The 19,632-nt window shown below is 41.8% G+C and overlaps 1 protein-coding gene across 4 annotated transcripts in view; it reads right to left on the reverse strand.

Moving 5' to 3' along the window:
* Window positions 1-18,637, reverse strand: part of PAK1 (p21 (RAC1) activated kinase 1) — an 81,956-nt gene extending 63,319 nt beyond the window's left edge. The window contains exon 1 of one of the 4 annotated variants that reach the window (XM_071767352.1): window positions 18,416-18,637. The gene's annotated coding sequence lies outside the window, so the exon portion shown is untranslated. Of the gene's footprint in view, window positions 1-18,021; window positions 18,203-18,415 lie in introns of those variants that run through there. The other 3 variants (XM_071767183.1, XM_071767089.1, XM_071767259.1) reach the window with 3 other exon arrangements.
* Between the last annotated feature and the right edge of the window lie 995 nt (window positions 18,638-19,632).

Here is a 19,632-nt window from a genome sequence, read left to right on the forward strand (position 1 = left end):
AGACCCATGAGAACGGTAAAACAGGAAGAGCTGAACATCAAAACCCTCCTTTGATTCATTTACTTATTGGGACAAGAGGACTCCAATTTCCAGAGGCTCTCCAGAGACAGCTCTTGGGGCAGAGGACAGAGATATATAACAAAAGCAACATGGACCTCACTCAGTGGCATCAGTGCTTGAGCCTGGCCTCACACACTAAAAAGGGAAAGGTATCTGCCCTTTATATCCTAGATGTAACAGACATGCCAAACCTCCCTAGGGTTTTGGCTTCTGAAACAAAAAAAAAAAATTGCCAGCCACCACCAGGTTCTGCAGGACACCATGCAGTGGTGACTTCAGTCTACCAAGGGTTAGGTTTCAACACCAAACTGAGATTTTGGTAACAGGGCAGTAGTTTTCCTAATAGTTTAGTAGTACAAGAGCCTGCCTGAAAGGGATGCTGGCTTATCCCCTGTAAACAAAGCAGCAGATGCTAACAACATGCCAGGTTTGACTCATACAATTCATTAGCATCTTCACAGAGTTTGTGGTTTGTTTTTCATAATTCTCTTTGTGCAGAGTGAAAGAGACTTTTTATTTATCTGCCCTGCTTCCAGTACTGCAGCTATTAAGTTTTAACACATTTATCACTTCTTTCTTCTTAAGGGAAAAAAAATGAACAAAAAACCATGCAAAGACCCTGGATCTTCCCTCCTTGATGGTACAGAAACATTTTCCTCATCTGTTCCCCTTTCAGGGTTTAAAACTGAAATAAATTGGCAGTATTTAATAAACAAACCCAAGAAACAGACAACCACCTCCAAAAGGTTCATTGGTGTCTTCCAGTGCAATTTGTTTTCATTCTTAAAGACTGAGAGAACCACCATGACCCAACCCCACTATTAAATCCAAAGCAACTCAGCCAGCCTGGTGAGGACCATGCTTGGCTCTCACTCCTGTTCCAAGGATCCAGGTGACCCAAATGTTGCAATATAACACCCTGGCACTGGGCACAGTGGTAGAAATGTCTGAGCCAGCATCAAACCGTGGCAGAAATGCCTCAGAACCAGATTCACATCCCATTTGGCTGCTCCCACTGCAGGGACATCAACTTCAGGCAGCACTGCAACCATCACCCCTGAATCTGCCCCAAACCACAAATGAGAGGCCTAAAATAAAGCCATGAGGAGCAAGTCCCTTTGCATCAGCTCAACCTCTCTGGCTGCCAGCCTGCCTGGAGCAAGTCTCACAGGTAGAGAGAACGTAAGAGAGATCAGAATCAGGACTCCCAGCAGTGAAGCAACTCAATTTGCTGGCCTCTTCATCACTCCCTCAGGGCTGTTTTCACTCTCTCATGAGAATATGGCATATATTTATGTAAAACAGATTCCTCGCCCTTAATTAAAACGAAGTTCACATGCACACCCTGCTGAAGGCAGCATTTTAAAAAAAGGAAAAAGAAAAAAAGAGAAAGAAAAAAGGAGAAAAAAAAAGGAAGAAAAAAAAAAAGAAAAGAAAAAAGAGAAAGGAAAAAAAAAGAAAGGAAAAAAATCACCCCTGTAGTGCTTAAGTAACTTACAATTTGAAAAAAAAAATTAAAAATCTCACTGCTCACACAAGGGAGTGTCAAACGCTTACCAACCACCTGCACCTGGATAATCACTTCCTATGAAAAGCTCCAGAGAAAAGTCCTGGGAAAAGGAAGGGTCACACAGACTCTCTTGCAAAGGCAATGCAGGTGGGGTTTGCTCTGCATGGGTAAGAGCTGCAAAGCCTGTCCCCAGATTCCACCTATTCCAAAGCCGAAAGCCCCAGATCCTTCTCCACTGCAGTATTGTGCTCTTTCACCTGTTTTAAAATCAAAGCCCATCTTGTTTTATTAAAAATTTCCTCCTTCTAATAGGATGCCAGCTGATGGATGGTTCATACTCAGCTTTACCTGATGACTTTAGCATTTAAACTTCACCCCCATCCCTCCCCTCCTTCCCAAAAGGAAGAGTCTCAGGCATTTTAGGTTCCCTTGGAAGGCAGCACATCTCTTTGGCCCTTCCAGCAACACCAGCATGTCCTGGAGATGTGGAGACAAGAACTGCACATCAGACACAAGATATGGGTGCACCAAGCATTTATACTGAAGGAAAACAATCCCCTTTATCCCTTTCCTGAGGAGGATGGGGGCTTTTTTTTGTTGCATCACTGCAGTGATGTTTCCATCTCCAACCTGAAAAGTGAAATCATCCCCAGTTTTTTTTTACTTCTTATTAATCATGTGGCTTTTGAAGTATAAAGCAACATTCCCTCCAAACCTGTAAGAGAGCTTAAGGTCCTAGCAGAAGTTTTCTGAAAATCCAAATATACTGAATTCACTAAAATCCTTAAATTCTTATTGGGATGCCACATAACTTTGTGAGGCAATGCAGCAGGATTTTCACTTTCAGAAGCCACACTGACTCCTCCCCAACAGTTAACATCGATCTGCATATTCAGAGATCTTGATTGCAGACCTTCCCATTCCTGGTAGTGTGACTCCCTGGTGTAGTGTTCCCAGGATTCCCTCTGGAGCCCTTTTTAGAGATGGGAATTACATTGGCAACTCCCCAGCCCCCTGGCACAGCAGCCACTTGTGGTGATGAATTACACAGCTTGGCCACCAGCTCTGCAGTTTCACATTCAAGTTCCTCAAGAATCTTGGTTGAATGCCACCCAGCCCTGGTGACTTATTAACATCTAACTGATCCATTTCGTCTCATTTCCCTTTTGTATTTATCTCAGATTGGTTTCTCTCTTCTCTTGGCAACAAAAAGTGCACTCGGTGCAGCGACGTCCTCAGTATCTCCAGCAGTTAAGACCTGAGATTGTTTGCTGGGGCTTTATTAACTCCAAATAACCTTTTTACACCTTTGTCATTAAGCACTTTCCAAGAGTGCCCTAATCCCAATGGATTATATATATATATATATATATATATATATATATATATATATAAAATAATGTATAATAAATATATGTATAATAAATATCCTAATAATATATAACATATCCTAATAATATTTATGTCCTGATAGATTTAAAAGCATAATTCTAACACCTTGGTAGAGCAGTCCCAATACAGTTTCACCTGCCTGCTGCCCCTGCTCTCTCCCACATTACCAGCCTGGCCTGGCTGTCCTCCTGTCTCTTCTTCCTGGGGGAGGTTTCAGATGCCACTGAGAGATCAGTGAGATTAAATGTGTCACCATGGCAGCCAGCTCTGCCTTAACACAGGGTGGAGATCCAAGCACTAAGAATGCAAGTGTGGACTTAGAGTGGGGTTTCTGCTAGAAGTCCTCCTGATCAGGAAGGATGGCACAAATGGAAAGTTAATTTTTTTGCAATGTGATGCCACTGACAGATGCCATCAAGCCAAGGTGCAAACTTGCAAAATGCAGATTTAAATGTCTTACCCTGACTGAAGTACTAGACCAGGCACCTTCCTTGTTGCCACACAAAAAGTGTTTCTATTCTTCACCAGCAAGCCCCCATAACTCTCCCAAGTTGAATAAAAATGATCCTTTCAGATCAGGAAATGTGTGTGAAGCTACCTGCCTGCACAGGCACTTGCAGAATGGAGACCAAAACAGTTTCCTTCCTCCACATCCTCCACATCTTGGCATATAAACCCATAAACAGTCCTGCCCTCCTCCTCATTTTATAAAACCACACAAGTATTTAGCTCTTTTATCTTCCTTTTGCGTCAATCCCTCCAGCCCCAAACTCATTTCTGTTGCTTTCCTTCAGTTTCTTCCTTGTTTATCTGCTAGAAAGTAACAAGGATCAAAGGTGGGAATTGCTTCGCTAAAAAAAATAAAATTAAAAAAAAAAAAAATCCCTCCACCCCTCACACTGATTAGCAACACCAGACCAAAATTTTCAGAAATATATTTAAGAGTTTTTTTTTAAAAATACTTTACCAGCTTAGGTGCCAAATTCCAACAGTTTCCAAGGGAATCGAGTGCCCACGCGCTTTCTGGATTCCCATCAGATGCCTCCCCACATCTCTCAGTGTGTAACCACATGAAACACTCTACTTTTGTTCTCAAGGTTAGGCTCTCTCAGTGCTGCTAAGACTGCCCTTGACTCTTCCCACTGAAACCCATGGCTACAGAGAGAGTTACATCCCCAGGTTACAAAAAAGCCCAAACAAACAGAAAACTAAAATTAAAAAACCAAACCACCAGTTTTTGTTCCGTCATGCCCAGCAGATCTTACCAAATACCTGCTGCACAGCTCCTGACAACATGAAAATTTCTCATCTTGTTTTCATCTTGGCTATGAAGTCCAAAGTACAAATATTACCAGAACCTTTCTGTGTATATTTCAGGGTATGCTGATCTAAAGTGAGGTTATGCTACACCAGAAAGGTGTTTTTCTGGTCCTCCCTGTGTCTGTCACTTCTGTTTGCCCTTTGCACCTGCATGGCAGAAGAAACTGCATTACTTCCCCAGCACAGATGTGTTTTATGCTCACACTGAGCCTTAGGGGCAGTGTTCAGGTAGAAAGGGACCTGGAATCTCAGCATCTCCACGAAGAAGCCAGGAGCATTTTGTGTAAGAGATGCCAACTGCATTGTAACCCTTTGACAATGAACTGAAGGAGTGCAAGGTAGAAGAGGCACAGCAAAACAGACAATATTTAATATTTAATATTTTAGTATTTAATATTTAATATTTTAGTATTTCATATTTAATATTTAGCCTTTAATATTTAGCCTTTAATAAAGGTAGTAACTGGCAGCAATATCAGCAACTTAATTCTGTCTTATATAGTTCCAGCTGGACAACAGCAAGAAGTTTGGGCCCAGAGGACAGCTGGGGGAAAACATCCTTTCAGTTCCTAGTCGCCTTTTCAAATCACAGGAAGAAATATAACACTCACAAGGATGCAATATGTTTTTCAGGGAGGTGAAAATCCCTGAAGTGCTCTGTTATACTAAGAAGTGAACCCCCCAGGTGAAGCATGGAAGCTCCTACAGCAGGGCAGAGACTGCAAGCATTGTGCTTCCAGACTGGATCACAGGAAAGCAAAAGGGGAGCCAGAAGAAATACAAGATCCACCTGTGATTTGCTGACGTACTTTTTCTTCCAAATATATTTATTTCAAGCAGAGAGCCAGTGAGAGAGGAGTTAAAGCACATTTTGTACCAAGGACTTTCTGATACTGAGATGAAGCAAGTCCAGAAGGAGCTGACTGCACAAGTGCTTGAGGTTCCAAGAGCTCAGAAACAGAGGAAGGTAAAAAAAAATTAAATAAATAACCCAAATAAAAAGCTGTACACAGAAGGTATCACAGTGACAGATCTTTCCAGAGTAACAAGGCAGTTACTTGTGAGCCACCAGATCCAGCCTTAGATCTTACAGTCCTCAGATCCAGGTTTCAAACCCACAGAGACCTCCTGGATCTTTAATACTACACCACAGCCACATCTCCTCCTGTTGATCTGTGAAGTTTTTTGCCAGGTCAGCTCAGAGCCAAGTGCTGAAAGGGAGGGGAAACCACCCTTGCCTTTGGATGGCTGCACGCCAGGATGAGCTCAGCTGTGTCAAGCTTCACCCCCTGATTGCAGCCTCCCAAAAATGCTCAAGTGAAGAACATGCTCCCAGCAGGTGGAGAAAGAACCCTCCTGGCCTTTCATCATGCATCCAGGCTCCAAGAATGCAAGCTCAGAGTTATACTTTTCATATTAATTTTAAGTTGACCACATGAAAAGGGAAACAGCTGCCAACAGCCACATCCTCGCTTCATAGCTTTGTGATGGGGGGGGAGGGGTGGCAGGTTGTTTTTTCTTGTTTGTTTTTGTTCTTTTGTTCATTTGGTTGGCTGGTTGGATTTTTTTTTAAGGAAAAAAAGAAAAGCAAATGCATGTTTCTCATCTGTCAGTCAAGAAGAATGCAAAGTCAACCACAAACTCTTTCCTTCCAAATCTGTAGTGAGTTCATTAAGAATTTAGGATTAGAGAACTCTCAGAGAGGTCAAACAGTTTTTCTGCTGAAACCAGCACAGGTTATGCTCCATACAGCTGCCTTTCACTGCACATCCCAGTCACATCCCAGTATAAAGAAACACAACAATAGCAAAAGCCCCACCACAGAAGGGAAGCACATGGATTCATGAAAAAGGAGGAATATAGACCAGAGATCGTGCTCATCCTATTGGATTTCAACTGATTTGCCTATAATAAGAGGAATTGCAGGTGGAACAGCATCTCAGGTCTTCAAAACCAAGCAGAACTACACCAGATGTCAGAGATCACCTTGTTAAAATCCCTGCTCCTTGTTACTGAGCCAAAATAACAGGGTGGGATGCAAAGAGCCACTGAGCATCATCAATCACAACAGACCTCTTAAACCTGGCTGACAGAAACAGGTATGATAAGAGCAGAAAGCCACTTGCTTCTCAGGTGACATTCTTTTTATTTCCATGACCATCACCTCCTGGACTGCACACCAATGCACTCAATGCTGTTGTATGGCAGCATGTGATGAAACTTTTTGGAAATAAAGAAAAAAAATAAAGAATAAAAAAATAAAAATAAAGAAAAAATAATCTAAATTAAAATATAATAAATAATAAAAATAAAGAAATAATATTAATAATAATAAATAATAATAGAATAATAATAAATAATAATAACAAGGAGAGAGGGGGGGGAAAAAAAAAGGCCCATTTTTTTTAAGTAGCAAATAACTTTAAAAGAACACATTGCATGCAAGAACAGTTTTGGCTGGACCAAGTAAATTACTGAATTCTTACAGATATGGCCAGCTCATCACTTCTGAATGTCGGGGGTTTTTTTGGTAACTCAAGGGCACATTTTAGAGATGGAATAAATGAAAAAACCTAGTTCTTAGAAGACTACAAGGAAAAGGAAATGAGATTTCTAATCATTTAACCTCCTCTTGCCTTCTTCTCCTGCCCTGTGCCCCTCAAATCCCCTCTTAACCTCAAGTAAGTTGGAGACAAATTTAGGAGAGGGAGACTGGTGATGGAAGCTGGCAGGACACTGTTTAAGCAAAATAACTTTCATGTGAAAGCCAGAAGTCCTACTCTGACAGTGCAGTGAGTCACTTGATGACAAGTCACTGAGGCATTTAGATACTGTTTTTCAGTTCTAAGAAATGACACTGTTTTGCCTTGTCTAACTGCAGGATGTGTCTTTATTGATCCTGGGATTCAAACACCGTCTGCCTCCATTTCGAGTCAGCCTACACAGAAAGATACACAAGTTGTGTTCTACTTTTCAGGAGAGCCCTGAAGGAATGTTGAGGGGTTGTGTTTTTTTTCTTTTTCTTTTAGAAATTCCTGCTTGTGCCATTCCCAGCCCTACCCTCAGCTCCTCAGACTCTCTCAATAACATCTACACTTTTAAATATCTCATCGGCGAAACTTTCTGCTTGGGGGAAGGCAATGAATGAGTGCAAGATTTCTTCCCCTATCCACTCTTCATCCTCCTCCCAAGCCTTGAAGAATCTGTTTTTCCTGAGGTGGAGAATAAAATATTTTACCTCCCTGCTGCCCATCTGTGTTTGCCCAGGAGGCTCAGGATCACAGATGTATGAGGACTCTGTTTCTCATCAGTCTGAGGGATGCCCAGGGAAAGTAAAGATTGGCAGGAGATGAGCAGTGGTTCTAGAGAAAGGCAAAAAGAAAACAAACAAAAAAAGGGGGAAGGAAGGGAAATGAAGGAAGGGAAATGAAGGAAGGGAAATGAAGGAAGGGAAATGAAGGAAGGGAAATGAAGGAAGGGAAATGAAGGAAGGGAAATGAAGGAAGGGAAATGAAGGAAGGGAAATGAAGGAAGGGAAATGAAGGAAGGGAAATGAAGGAAGGGAAATGAAGGAAGGGAAATGAAGGAAGGGAAATGAAGGAAGGGAAATGAAGGAAGGGAAATGAAGGAAGGGAAATGAAGGAAGGGAAATGAAGGAAGGGAAATGAAGGAAGGGAAATGAAGGAAGGGAAATGAAGGAAGGGAAATGAAGGAAGGGAAATGAAGGAAGGGAAATGAAGGAAGGGAAATGAAGGAAGGGAAAGGAAGGGAAAGGAAGGGAAGGAAGGGAAGGAAGGGAGGCAAAGAAACGACACAAAGGGGAAAAACAGATTAGTTGGTTCCCACATAGATGCTGCAAGGTAAGGTCCATAGGACTGATATGGGGAGAGAGACACCAGACTGACACTGGAGGTTACAGCTCCATGGAGAGAAAAGTGTCTGTTTAATTTTGTTCATGGGCTTCAAAATCTGATTTAGGAACATAAGCAAGGGATTAAAGCAGACTTAGAAAAGGAGCTCTTGTCCCACTCTTTAAGACTGTTTTGGCACTGGCCTGGTACCAGAGAAGACTCCTGCTTTTTGTAGTGAATCTGGTACAGTCTTTTTAATCATTCCCTCAACTATCAAGGGAGTAAAAAATCTGTAGAAGAGTTTATAAAACATAAAAATGTAAGAGACTAATTTTTACCAGACCTCTTATTACCAAGACATACAGACTGATGCAACAACAAGAAATTTGATGAGACAGAAATTGACAGATTTTTTTTTTTTTTTTTATCTGATCACCAGAACTGTGATACAATATTTGTCACTGGTGTTGCAGTTCCCTCTCCTTCCTCCCAACTTCTGATTTTCTGCAAGTCTACTCAGTTAAAACTTCAGTGATTTTGGGGAACAAGTTATACCAAGAACTTATTAATATGTAGTAGATACCCTCACTTCCCCACCAGGAAAAAAAAAAAAAAGGAACTGGAGACTCCAACCAAAGCCTTTTGAATCTTATTATTTAAGTCTTCAAGACACACTTGGATCAAGTTGTGTCATTTCTCTCTACAGACAGGAGTGGGAGAAGTCTCTTTTTATATGACACAGATTTTTGCATAGATTTCACATCTCCAGAATCTTGGAGCTCAACAGAAAGTACCAAACACCTTAACACACACCCACAACATGAATACATTTTACTCAAGAACTTTACCAATTTGATCATCAGAGGGCTGATGAGTCAGATGAAGGGCTGGGCCACATTACCACCAGTCATTTCTAGGCCACTCCTTTGGGATCAGCTTCCAAAGCTCTTTCCTTTACCATCTCCAATCTACTGCAATCACAGTGGCAGAGAAGCAACACCAGTACCAAACTCGCATCCTATTCCAAAGTGGGGCTGAAAACCAGCACAGTGGCAAAGCAAAACAGGGATGTAAACTGAGCTTGTGGTTAAACAGGAGAGTCAGATCTCCTGGGCAAGAAAATTCTATCAAACATCTGTGGAAAATTGAGTTAGCAGTGATCACATCCCTAAGAAGTGCCTCCCCCTTGCATGAGAGCTGAGAATTCCTAGAGATTTCTCCTTTCTGCAAGAATTGCCCTGAATCAAGTGGCTCAAAGCAAATCCTTCATTAAAGATACTGTTTAATTCACGTTGCAAATCCAACTTGAAGTCATTGAAGGTTCCACAGGGCAATTAGATCTGTAATCTGAAAATCCCATTTCTGAAAAATTAGGAAAAATGGGACATTTTTCCCTTTTATGAACCAACATTCCTATTCGTAGAGTTGTTTCTTGAGCTCCTGAGCTTGAATCAAAGGCTTTCCCCTCTATAGGCTCTGTTTTGAAACAAATTTCTCTGATTTAGCAAAAAATCATTATGTGAATATCAGCCTTTGCATTTTTTAATTTAACTGCAGCAAAAATTAGTCCAATAGTTTGGATCACACTCAATTAAAGCAACTTTTTCAGTACATAACACTATGACTGTGTCTTCCAGTCTATTCAAAGCAACAGCCTATTTAAAATAAAGCTTTATTAAAGAAAATGCAAATAAATTTGGGCTCTACTGGGAGTTAATACATTCTGTGATTTGCAAAGGAAAATGACACTACAATTTGTCTTGAGCGAGGTATTTCTGAAAGCATCAGGACATATAAATGGTTCTATTTCCAGAAGAGCTGCAAAATGTAATGGGAGTTTTATAATTGTCTTATTAATTTTAATGAACTAATCAATATTGGACTTGAAATCCTGATGCACCTGCTTGCTGATGATTCCTTTTTGTGCTGTGCACTCCCTGGTCCTAGCAGCTGTTTCCTGACAGCTAAATCCACCTTCTGCTAGGAAGGGACACCAGAATTTAGTCTCAGGTGAGTGGTTTTGTGAACCAGAAAAGCAAAGGATATATTATGAGCCTGGTCTCTTTTCCTTCCTCCAGCAGAGGAGGGTTCCAGAGCTCAGTAATGGCCTCAAACACTGCACCAAAACCTGAGGTTTACAGAGGGCCCTGAGCTGAAAGGAATCCAACAGCTCCAGCAGCACAGACAGGATTGGGAAAGGGGGTTTGGAATATTCCTGCCTGGTGGTGCTGAGGGAAATCAGCTTTTCCTTCACCCCAAAACAAGCCTGAACTGTGAGGGCACATGAATTTTCTGTTCAGCTGTGACTCCTTCCCTCTCCAAAGCACAACTGAAATCAGACATTCTTGAAATACCTACTAAAGGGCAATGATGGATTCCTGCTGGCACAGAGCCTTTAAGTTGAACTTGGTGGTGGAACTACATAATGTTCTCTTGCAGACAGCTGGGGAAATTAAATCCAAGTTTTACAAAAGCAATCACTTCTCTGCTCCTTCTACGAAGGAGTTTGGGTGAAGTGGCCAAACCACTAATGCTTTAACATCAGCAGAGAGAGTGCATTTGGGAATATAGGTGCAGAAAATAATGTGTATTGGAAATAATTTATGCTGAAGAAGTGATAAGGTATTTCACATTACACTAAGCTTTCTATATGGAAATGAGGAGAAAACCTCTATGAAGCAAGCCACTAGGTTCAAATAAAAATATTTCTCACTCCAACACCTATTTCATGAATAGGACATAAGCCCAGAGAAACACAGGCTTTGTGTTTTAAGTGAGAAACCACCTAAAATACCTGTGTGGCACTTACAGTCATATGAGACCTGATAATTCAAAGCCCAAGTGATGCTTAGAGGCAGCAACCTGAAGCCCCAAAATGATGCTGTGACACCTTAGCAAGTCCATCAGTCTAACTGCATCCTAACCTTTTGTATTTGATTTTGCTCTCTGCTGCCATGTCTAAAGTCACCCAGTGCCATCAGCTGTCCTGACAGCAGGACAGGCACACTGGAACTAACTCAGGCTTTTAAGAGCTGGAGACAATACCTTGGGGTAAACCTGCACAGTTCTCCCTGCCAGAAACATATGTGACATGAATAGTAATTGCTTTCTTCCCACACTCTCCATTTAGATTACAGGTATGGACTTTATGGAAAAAAGAAAAAAAAGAGAGAAAAAGAAATGAAAAAAAAAGAGAGAAGAAGAAATGAAAAAAAAAGAGAGAAGAAGAAATGAAAAAAAAAGAGAGAAGAAGAAATGAAAAAAAAAGAGAAGGAAAAAAAAGAGAAGGAAAAAAAAGAGAAGGAAAAAAAAGAGAAGGAAAAAAAAGAGAAGGAAAAAAAAGAGAAGGAAAAAAAAGAGAAGGAAAAAAAAGAGAAGGAAAAAAAAGAGAAGGAAAAAAAAGAGAAGGAAAAAAAGAGAAGGAAAAAAAAGAGAAGGAAAAAAAAGAGAAGGAAAAAAAAGAGAAGGAAAAAAAAGAGAAGGAAAAAAAAGAGAAGGAAAAAAAAGAGAAGGAAAAAAAAGAGAAGGAAAAAAAAGAGAAGGAAAAAAAAGAGAAGGAAAAAAAAGAGAAGGAAAAAAAAGAGAAGGAAAAAAAAGAGAAGGAAAAAAAAGAGAAGGAAAAAAAAGAGAAGGAAAAAAAAGAGAAGGAAAAAAAAGAGAAGGAAAAAAAAGAGAAGGAAAAAAAAGAGAAGGAAAAAAAAGAGAGAAGAAGAAAAAAGAGAGAAGAAGAAAAAAGAGAGAAGAAAAAAGAGAGAAGAAAAAAGAGAGAAGAAAAAAGAGAGAAGAAGAAAAAAGAGAAGAAGAAAAAAGAGAAGAAGAAAAAAGAGAGAAGAAGAAAAAAGAGAGAAGAAAAAAGAGAGAAGAAGAAAAAAGAGAGAAGAAGAAAAAAGAGAGAAGAAGAAAAAAGAGAGAAGAAGAAAAAAGAGAGAAGAAAAAAGAGAGAAGAAAAGAGAGAGAAGAAAAGAGAGAAGAAAAGAGAGAAGAAAAGAGAGAAGAAAAGAGAGAAGAAAAGAGAGAAGAAAAGAGAGAGAAGAAAAAAGAGAGAAGAAGAAAAAAGAGAGAAGAAGAAAAAAGAGAGAAGAAAAAAGAGAGAGAAGAAAAAAGAGAGAGAAGAAAAAAGAGAGAGAAGAAAAAAGAGAGAGAAGAAAAAAGAGAGAGAAGAAAAAAGAGAGAAGAAGAAAAAAGAGAGAAGAAGAAAAAAGAGAGAAGAAGAAAAAAGAGAGAAGAAGAAAAAAGAGAGAAGAAGAAAAAAGAGAAGAGAGAAGAGAAGAGAGAAGAGAAGAGAGAAGAGAAGAGAGAAGAGAAGAGAGAAGAGAAGAGAGAAGAGAAGAGAGAAGAGAAGAGAGAAGAGAAGAGAGAAGAAAAGAGAGAAGAAAAGAGAGAAGAAAAGAGAGAAGAAAAGAGAGAAGAAAAGAGAGAAGAAAAGAGAGAAGAAAAGAGAGAAGAAAAGAGAGAAGAAAAGAGAGAAGAAAAGAGAGAAGAAAAGAGAGAAGAAAAGAGAGAAGAAAAGAGAGAAGAAAAGAGAGAAGAAAAGAGAGAAGAAAAGAGAGAAGAAAAGAGAGAAGAAAAGAGAGAAGAAAAGAGAGAAGAAAAGAGAGAAGAAAAGAGAGAAGAAAAGAGAGAAGAAAAGAGAGAAGAAAAGAGAGAAGAAAAGAGAGAAGAAAAGAGAGAAGAAAAGAGAGAAGAAAAGAGAGAAGAAAAGAGAGAAGAAAAGAGAGAAGAAAAGAGAGAAGAAAAGAGAGAAGAAAAGAGAGAAGAAAAGAGAGAAGAAAAGAGAGAAGAAAAGAGAGAAGAAAAGAGAGAAGAAAAGAGAGAAGAAAAGAGAGAAGAAAAGAGAGAAGAAAAGAGAGAAGAAAAGAGAGAAGAAAAGAGAGAAGAAAAGAGAGAAGAAAAGAGAGAAGAAAAGAGAGAGAAGAAAAGAGAGAGAAGAAAAGAGAGAGAAGAGAAGAGAGAGAAGAAAAGAGAGAGAAGAAAAAAAAAGAGAAAAAGAAAAAAGAGAAAAAGAAAAAAGAGAAAAAGAAAAAAGAGAAAAAGAAAAAAGAGAAAAAGAAAAAAGAGAAAAAGAAAAAAGAGAAAAAGAAAAAAGAGAAAAAGAAAAAAGAGAAAAAGAAAAAAGAGAAAAAGAAAAAAGAGAAAAAGAAAAAAGAGAAAAAGAAAAAAGAGAAAAAGAAAAAAGAGAAAAGGAAAAAAGAGAAAAAGAAAAAAGAAAAAGAAAAAAGAGAAAAAGAAAAAAGAGAAAAAGAAAAAAGAGAAAAAGAAAAAAGAGAAAAAGAAAAAAGAGAAAAAGAAAAAAGAGAAAAAGAAAAAAGAGAAAAAGAAAAAAGAGAAAAAGAAAAAAGAGAAAAAGAAAAAAGAGAAAAGGAAAAAAGAGAAAAAGAAAAAAGAGAAAAGGAAAAAAGAGAAAAAGAAAAAAGAGAAAAAGAAAAAAGAGAAAAAGAAAAAAGAGAAAAAGAAAAAAGAGAAAAAGAAAAAAGAGAAAAAGAAAAGGAAAAAAGAGAAAAAGAAAAGAAAAAAGAGAAAGAAAAGAAAAAAGAGAGAAAAAGGAAATTAAAAAAAAAGAAAGAAAAGGGAAAGAAAAAAAGAGAAGAAAAAAAAAAAAAAGAAAAAAAAAAAGAGAGAGAGAGAAAAAAGGTATGAAAGAAGGCTTTGTGCCCCCCTTGCACGCAGCACCCCCAGCCACTGGACTTGGTTCTAGTCCCACAGCAACCTGGATCAAGGAGCTCTTTACAGCTGGATGCCATATAATAACTTCAAGGCAGTCACAATATGTACATGCATGGCCTCTCACATGGTAATTTGGATCACAAAGGGCTACTGTAGGTAAAATTCTTTCTTTTCAGAAAGTAAATTTAGTTACTACTTCTGCAGTCTTCTAATCTGGCTTGATTTTTCCATATTCAGACTTTTTCTTTGTCCCATTACTTTTTTTCCCCCCCCTCCTTTTTTATTTTTTTTTTTAAACCTAAGATGATAAAAGGATGCCTGCTTTGCCATCACCTTATTTCAGTGATCCCAAGCAGGAAGCAGCAAACAGAAGGAGCTTAAGGCAGTTATATCAGTGAAATAACCCAGCTACATAGCAGTCCAAAGAGCACAGGTTGCAAGAAGGAAAGGAACCAGGGAAGGAAAGTTATTGTTTAACCTGCATCTCAGTCTAGACACAGGAGATAGAGAAAAGCCATCACCATCTATACAACCAGAAGTTGGCTTGTCAGCTTGAACAGCTCTTCTAGAACCTAAGCAATTCACAAGAAGCACATTAATTCATACGCCAGAACTGAATACTTCCACTTTTTCTTCAAATTCCCCTGGAAAGGCACTTAATCCGATGGCTTTTTTTGTTCCCCCTTCCCCCAGCCTGACATCCAAGTGTTAAACTGAAGGGAACTTGTGAAAGCCATGCTGCAGTCCTTTTGCCAATGGATTTGTTAGCACTGCTGCCCATCTGCATCCCCACAGTGAGAAAAGTGAAACCCATCCCAGCTCCCTGGGGCCACGGGACCACAGAGCCCATGGGAGACAGAGGAGGGAAGAGGAATCAGCATTTATAAAGCACAACTTTCTATTGTTTTATTTTAGAACACCTCCTGGATATGTAGCACATCCTACATGGGCCTTTTCCTCTTTACTGATCATCTTGGGAGCCTGGGGAGGCTTGTTTAGCTTGGAGAATCCATGATTTTTCATCAAGTGGATCCCACAAAGGGCCCTGAAACTGTGACATCCACCCCACTGCAACATGCTGAGAAAGAGACAGACCCAAAGATGTATCTATAGCTCTGAGGATGTCCCTGAGGATGTCCCTGAGGAGGGACAGGGGAAAAGTAAGCTTCCTCCTCTGGCCAAACCCTGGAGCAGGCCCCATCAGTGGCAGCACAAAGCACGACCTCTCACAGCTCTCCACATCTACAGGAGCCATGCAAAGCCAAACCCAAAGTTGAGGAATTTTAAACTTGGACTGAAGTTTAAGTAAAAACCTGGTTAGCATAAGAAGCATCAGATATTTTTAAGCTATTCAGTCCTAAGGAGCCTCCATTCCACATGCTCAGAAGGGAAGAAGGGTGAACATCTGCAGACAGTCCCAGTTCTGCTGCCACCAAAGGAATGGACCCAGATATCCCCATCTCTGGGAACAGGGATGCAAAGCAGTTCCCTCCAGGGGAGAGCTGTGCAAGTGCACAGGAAAAGACCCACATTATACTGGTTATTTTCTCTGTAAGACCAAGCCCTCAGGATCATGGAGATTTTCCCCTGTTCCTAGAGAGGCTGAAAAAAAATCAGGCTGAAAAAATTACTTCAGCTCTTTGCCAGGCTCTTTCACACAATACAGTTCTGGCACACGATATTCTCTTGCCTTCCCACTGACATAAAAAGCCAACAAGAGCTCTACCTGTGAAAAAAAAAGGCTAAGAAATGTCCAGAGTTTAAGGAAATAGGACTTTTGGGTTTCGTTGCCTGGTTTCAGTGTCTCTTGTACCTCCTCACAAAGAGTGACTGTTTCTCACATCCTTTTCAAAGTCTATTTGCTTCAGTTACCTGCTGTTGACAGGATGGACTGTAAAACCCAGATCACTTTAAGGGTAGAGCTCTGAATCATTTCTGTATTTGGCTACTGAAAAAGAGTCCATTTCAGTTCTAGGTGGTTCTGAACACTCTTAAGAATGTCAGGGAACTGAACCAGAATGATAGCTTCTGAAATTACAAAGCTTCCCACACTGAGGAAGCCAGACAGGTCCACAAGAGTTAAGGAAGAAGGAGCCACACTGCAGTTCATCATATTTTTTAAAAAGCCCAAAACACTAGTTAGCAAACTAGCTTAATTTCATGCACTTGTACTAAAAGCTAAGAGAAAAAGGTCTGCCCTGTCCTGGAAAAGGATACACAAGAATTAGCAACAAAGAGTTATTTGACCCTTCAGGCAACAAGAGCATCAGTTTTTAATCCAGCTCTAGCAAGGCAGTCAGAAACACAATAAACAAGCAATATGTTTTCACTTGGGGAAGTTCTGCTGGACTTCTCACACATTTCTTCCAATATCCCTATGATGTATGGAAAAGCACAAACAAAAAGCCTTACGTTTCCCTCTTTTTTTTTTTTTTTTTTTTTTAGTAAGCAACACCCAGAGCACACAATATTCCCCCAAAACCAGTCAAAGCATTCCCACTCTCATGCTGCAAAAGCATTTTCCTCTTTGATTTCATTCCTTTCCAAGTCAAAGAATGCCAGTTTTATCATGTCGTTTACAGAAGCTGGGCCCTCCCCACAGGACTCAGAAAAGCTGAATACCCACCCAGCTTATCAGCATCCACTCTTCAACTCCAGCTTTGTTACACAGTACAGCTAAGAACAAATTCTGCCCCGTGGCACAAGCCAGACAATCCACAGTTTAGGAGATTTATCTAAATTTCCACCTTGTCTTCTGCTCTCCATGAAAAAAAAAAAAAAAAAAAAAAAAGAGCATTACTTCCCTGACTTATCCACAGAGAACACAGAGGGAAGAGCAGCTCCCAAGCATCCAGCGGGGGGACACACACAAACTGTTCCACAAGGAGGAGTTTTTTCCCAGCCTTCCTAAAAAGCTGTGAGCAAGATTAACACACCCAGGCTAGGGAGATGTTAGAACAGCAGAGGGGGAAGATGCTCCCTGCTTGGCCAGGTAATGTGTGTGCAGCCCCAGGAAACTCCAGGTGTGGAGGAGAGGGAGGCAGCTCAGTGAAAGGCATCCATGAGTCACTGTACAAAGAGTAATTGCAAAGAGAACAAACACTCCACAGCCATTTCACCCAACTACAACACCCGCTTTCACTTTGAAAACCTCGGCGACCAAAACAGCTTTTACAGTTGCCCTTAGATATATATATTATATTATATATTTATGTATCTCCTACTTCATGGCTCACAAAGCACATGCCTTAAAGCTGGTAACAGGTCCCCAGCAAAGAGCCAGGATTTGACATCTATTTTATAAAGCTCGTTCCTGAAAAAAAAAAAAAAAACAACCAAACTCCTGGAGGTAATGTCGGAATAAGGATCAAGTAATACTCAGCGGGAGCAGATGCTCCGTGACACACACACACGGATGAATCCAGCTCTTCCCAACAATCATGAATTTTAAGCCCGCTGGGTAACAAAAGCAGGGAGAGATTGCAGGCTTGGGAGCGCGGTGGATTGAGGTATTTCCATGCACGGTGGAAGAGAGAAGCCCCTGAGGGCTTGTCCTGCTGGTGCTGCCTCTCCTTCGGGCTTCCAGGGGCATTCAAGAGCACCCAGAGGTGCCACCCATATCCCGATGTCGCTTCACTGCCACCCACTCCCCAGGCAGAAGCCCCTGCTTCGAGCAGGCTGAACTAGAGACCTCCTGAGCTCGCTTCCAATCTTAATTATCCCACGATCCTAAGTTCAGCTTCTCTTTTAAATACTTTAATAGCAAAACGCCGCGGTTTCGTGCACACAGACGGAAGGGGGGGAGGGGGTGGGGAGGGTTAAAAGACGCGCTCCCACCTCTCCATCCCTGCTCATTAACCACACAAAGCCTAGAGCTGCATCACCCCATGGCCCAGCAAGGGTCCAACTCCTCAATTCTTTGTGTTTGCCTTAAAGCACCCGCTCCTCCGGCCGAAGCCAGGACCGCAGGTACTCAGCAGCAACTCTGAGCTGAGCCCCGATTCCCACCCCAAACTCTGCCCGGGGACCCAAACACGCGGCCCCAAAGGGCTCCCAGCTTCCCAAAGCCGGGAGCTGAAGACAACTCCCTTTGTTAAATGAATGAGGGAGGAGGCAGAAGGGAGGGGGGGGGGGGGAAGGGAGCCAGGCTCAAAAAAAAATTAAATTAAATTAGAGAAGGGAAAAAGAAAAAAAAAAAGAAAGAAAAAAACCCCCACAACCTACCGCTCAAGCCCTTCGCAAACTTCCCGGCTACAAAACAAACGAGGAAATCCCCTTCCCCCGAGCCCGGCGAGACTCACCTTCCGCCCGCCGCAAGGTGCTGCCCGGCTCCCCGGCCCGTTCCCCCTCCGGCCGCCCCTATTGTGGGTCCGGTACCGCCTCCCTTCACCCTCCCCGCCTTGCTGCTGCCATTGGCTCCGGGGGGGCCCGCCCCGCCTCCCCCCTTCGCCAAGGTGGGCAGCGGAGCACGGCGGGGCAGGAGGTGGGGAAAAAGGGGAAGGACCTTCCCTCTTCCTTCGGGAATGGGGCGGGGGGTGGATGGGGGTCTGTGGCGCAGCATCGCGAGTAGCCCAAGGTGCGGAGTTTTTCGGGGCGTGTATAGGGAGGGGGTTGGTACCTTTCCCGGAGGTTGCTTCGCTTCGGGGAAAATCCGTGGGCTGTGCTACCGCCTGGCTACCCCGGAGCCCCGGCACCTTTGGAGGGCTGAGGGAAGGGAGGGGAGGGGACGGCAAAGTCTGTGGCGGTCACGCCATCCAGGGAGCTGCGACACCGGCAGGGAGTGGATCACCGGCAATCGCAGACTTGGCAGGCAGCTCTCTGATGACTTTATTTCTCTTCTTCCTATCGCACTGGGCTATCATCGCCGAGCAGGCTCCCTTGGGCTGAAGTGTGCGTGCAGGTCCAAAAAAGGCAAGAATAAAACGGGCTCTGCCCCGCTCCTGGGTTGCACAAGCCGAGACGGCTGTACCTTAGATTGCCGGGATACGGGTGTTTGCTTTCCCTGTGATCCAAAGCTGGCTGGAAATTTGTCATCCTGCTTACCAGGAGTTTTCGGCTCAGCGCTTGTGCTCTGTTGAGAGAGGAAAAAAAAGAGGAGGGATTTGATCGCACAGTCCTATAGCTGCATCCCTCTCCAGAACCAGGGGCACGGTGCTTGGAACGCGCTGTCTAGAGGTACAAAACCTAAAATGTTCAGTGAAGCAGGGACAGACAAAAGGGAGACAAATAGTACAGGTCACCACCCCAGTTCTGCTCCCATTCCATGGAGATACTGTGTCCATGTGCGACAGATTAAGGCAGCGCTGCCATGGTCTTGCCCTTCCCCCTGTACCAATGTTTATCAGTCCCCGTGATAAGTTTGTTCAGCAGAAAATTATTCTGGAAAGAAAAAAAGAAAAAAATAATAATAAAAAAACAACACAAACCAAAATCAAAAAAGAAAAAAAAAAAAGAAAAAGAAAAAAAATTGAGGAAGTGAGAACACAAGTCTGGGGCTGACAGGGAGAGTGGGGCTGCAATCCGTGCTGATTGCAATCCTGCTGCAAACCTGGTGTGGAATTACTTGGAATTACTTCTCGCTGTTGAATAGATCTAAAATTGTGTGAAAACCACACCTGAACATCCCCAGAGTAGGGTCTGTCTGCAGCCTCTGGTTGCAACACGAAGGTGTTTATGTCAGAACGTGGCAGTGCATGGGTCACGTCGCTTCAAAGGCAGCCAAGATCAAGCTGTGTCAAAAATCCCAGTTACACGGGAGCTGTGGTTCCATGACTGCTGTGGAGAGGGAATTGGGAGGAAGGTTCTTGCAGCTCATCACAGCTTCACAAAGGGAGA

This window comes from Heliangelus exortis, chromosome 1 (assembly GCF_036169615.1).
Source record: "Heliangelus exortis chromosome 1, bHelExo1.hap1, whole genome shotgun sequence".
In the NCBI taxonomy this organism is placed as follows: Eukaryota; Metazoa; Chordata; class Aves; order Apodiformes; family Trochilidae; genus Heliangelus; species Heliangelus exortis.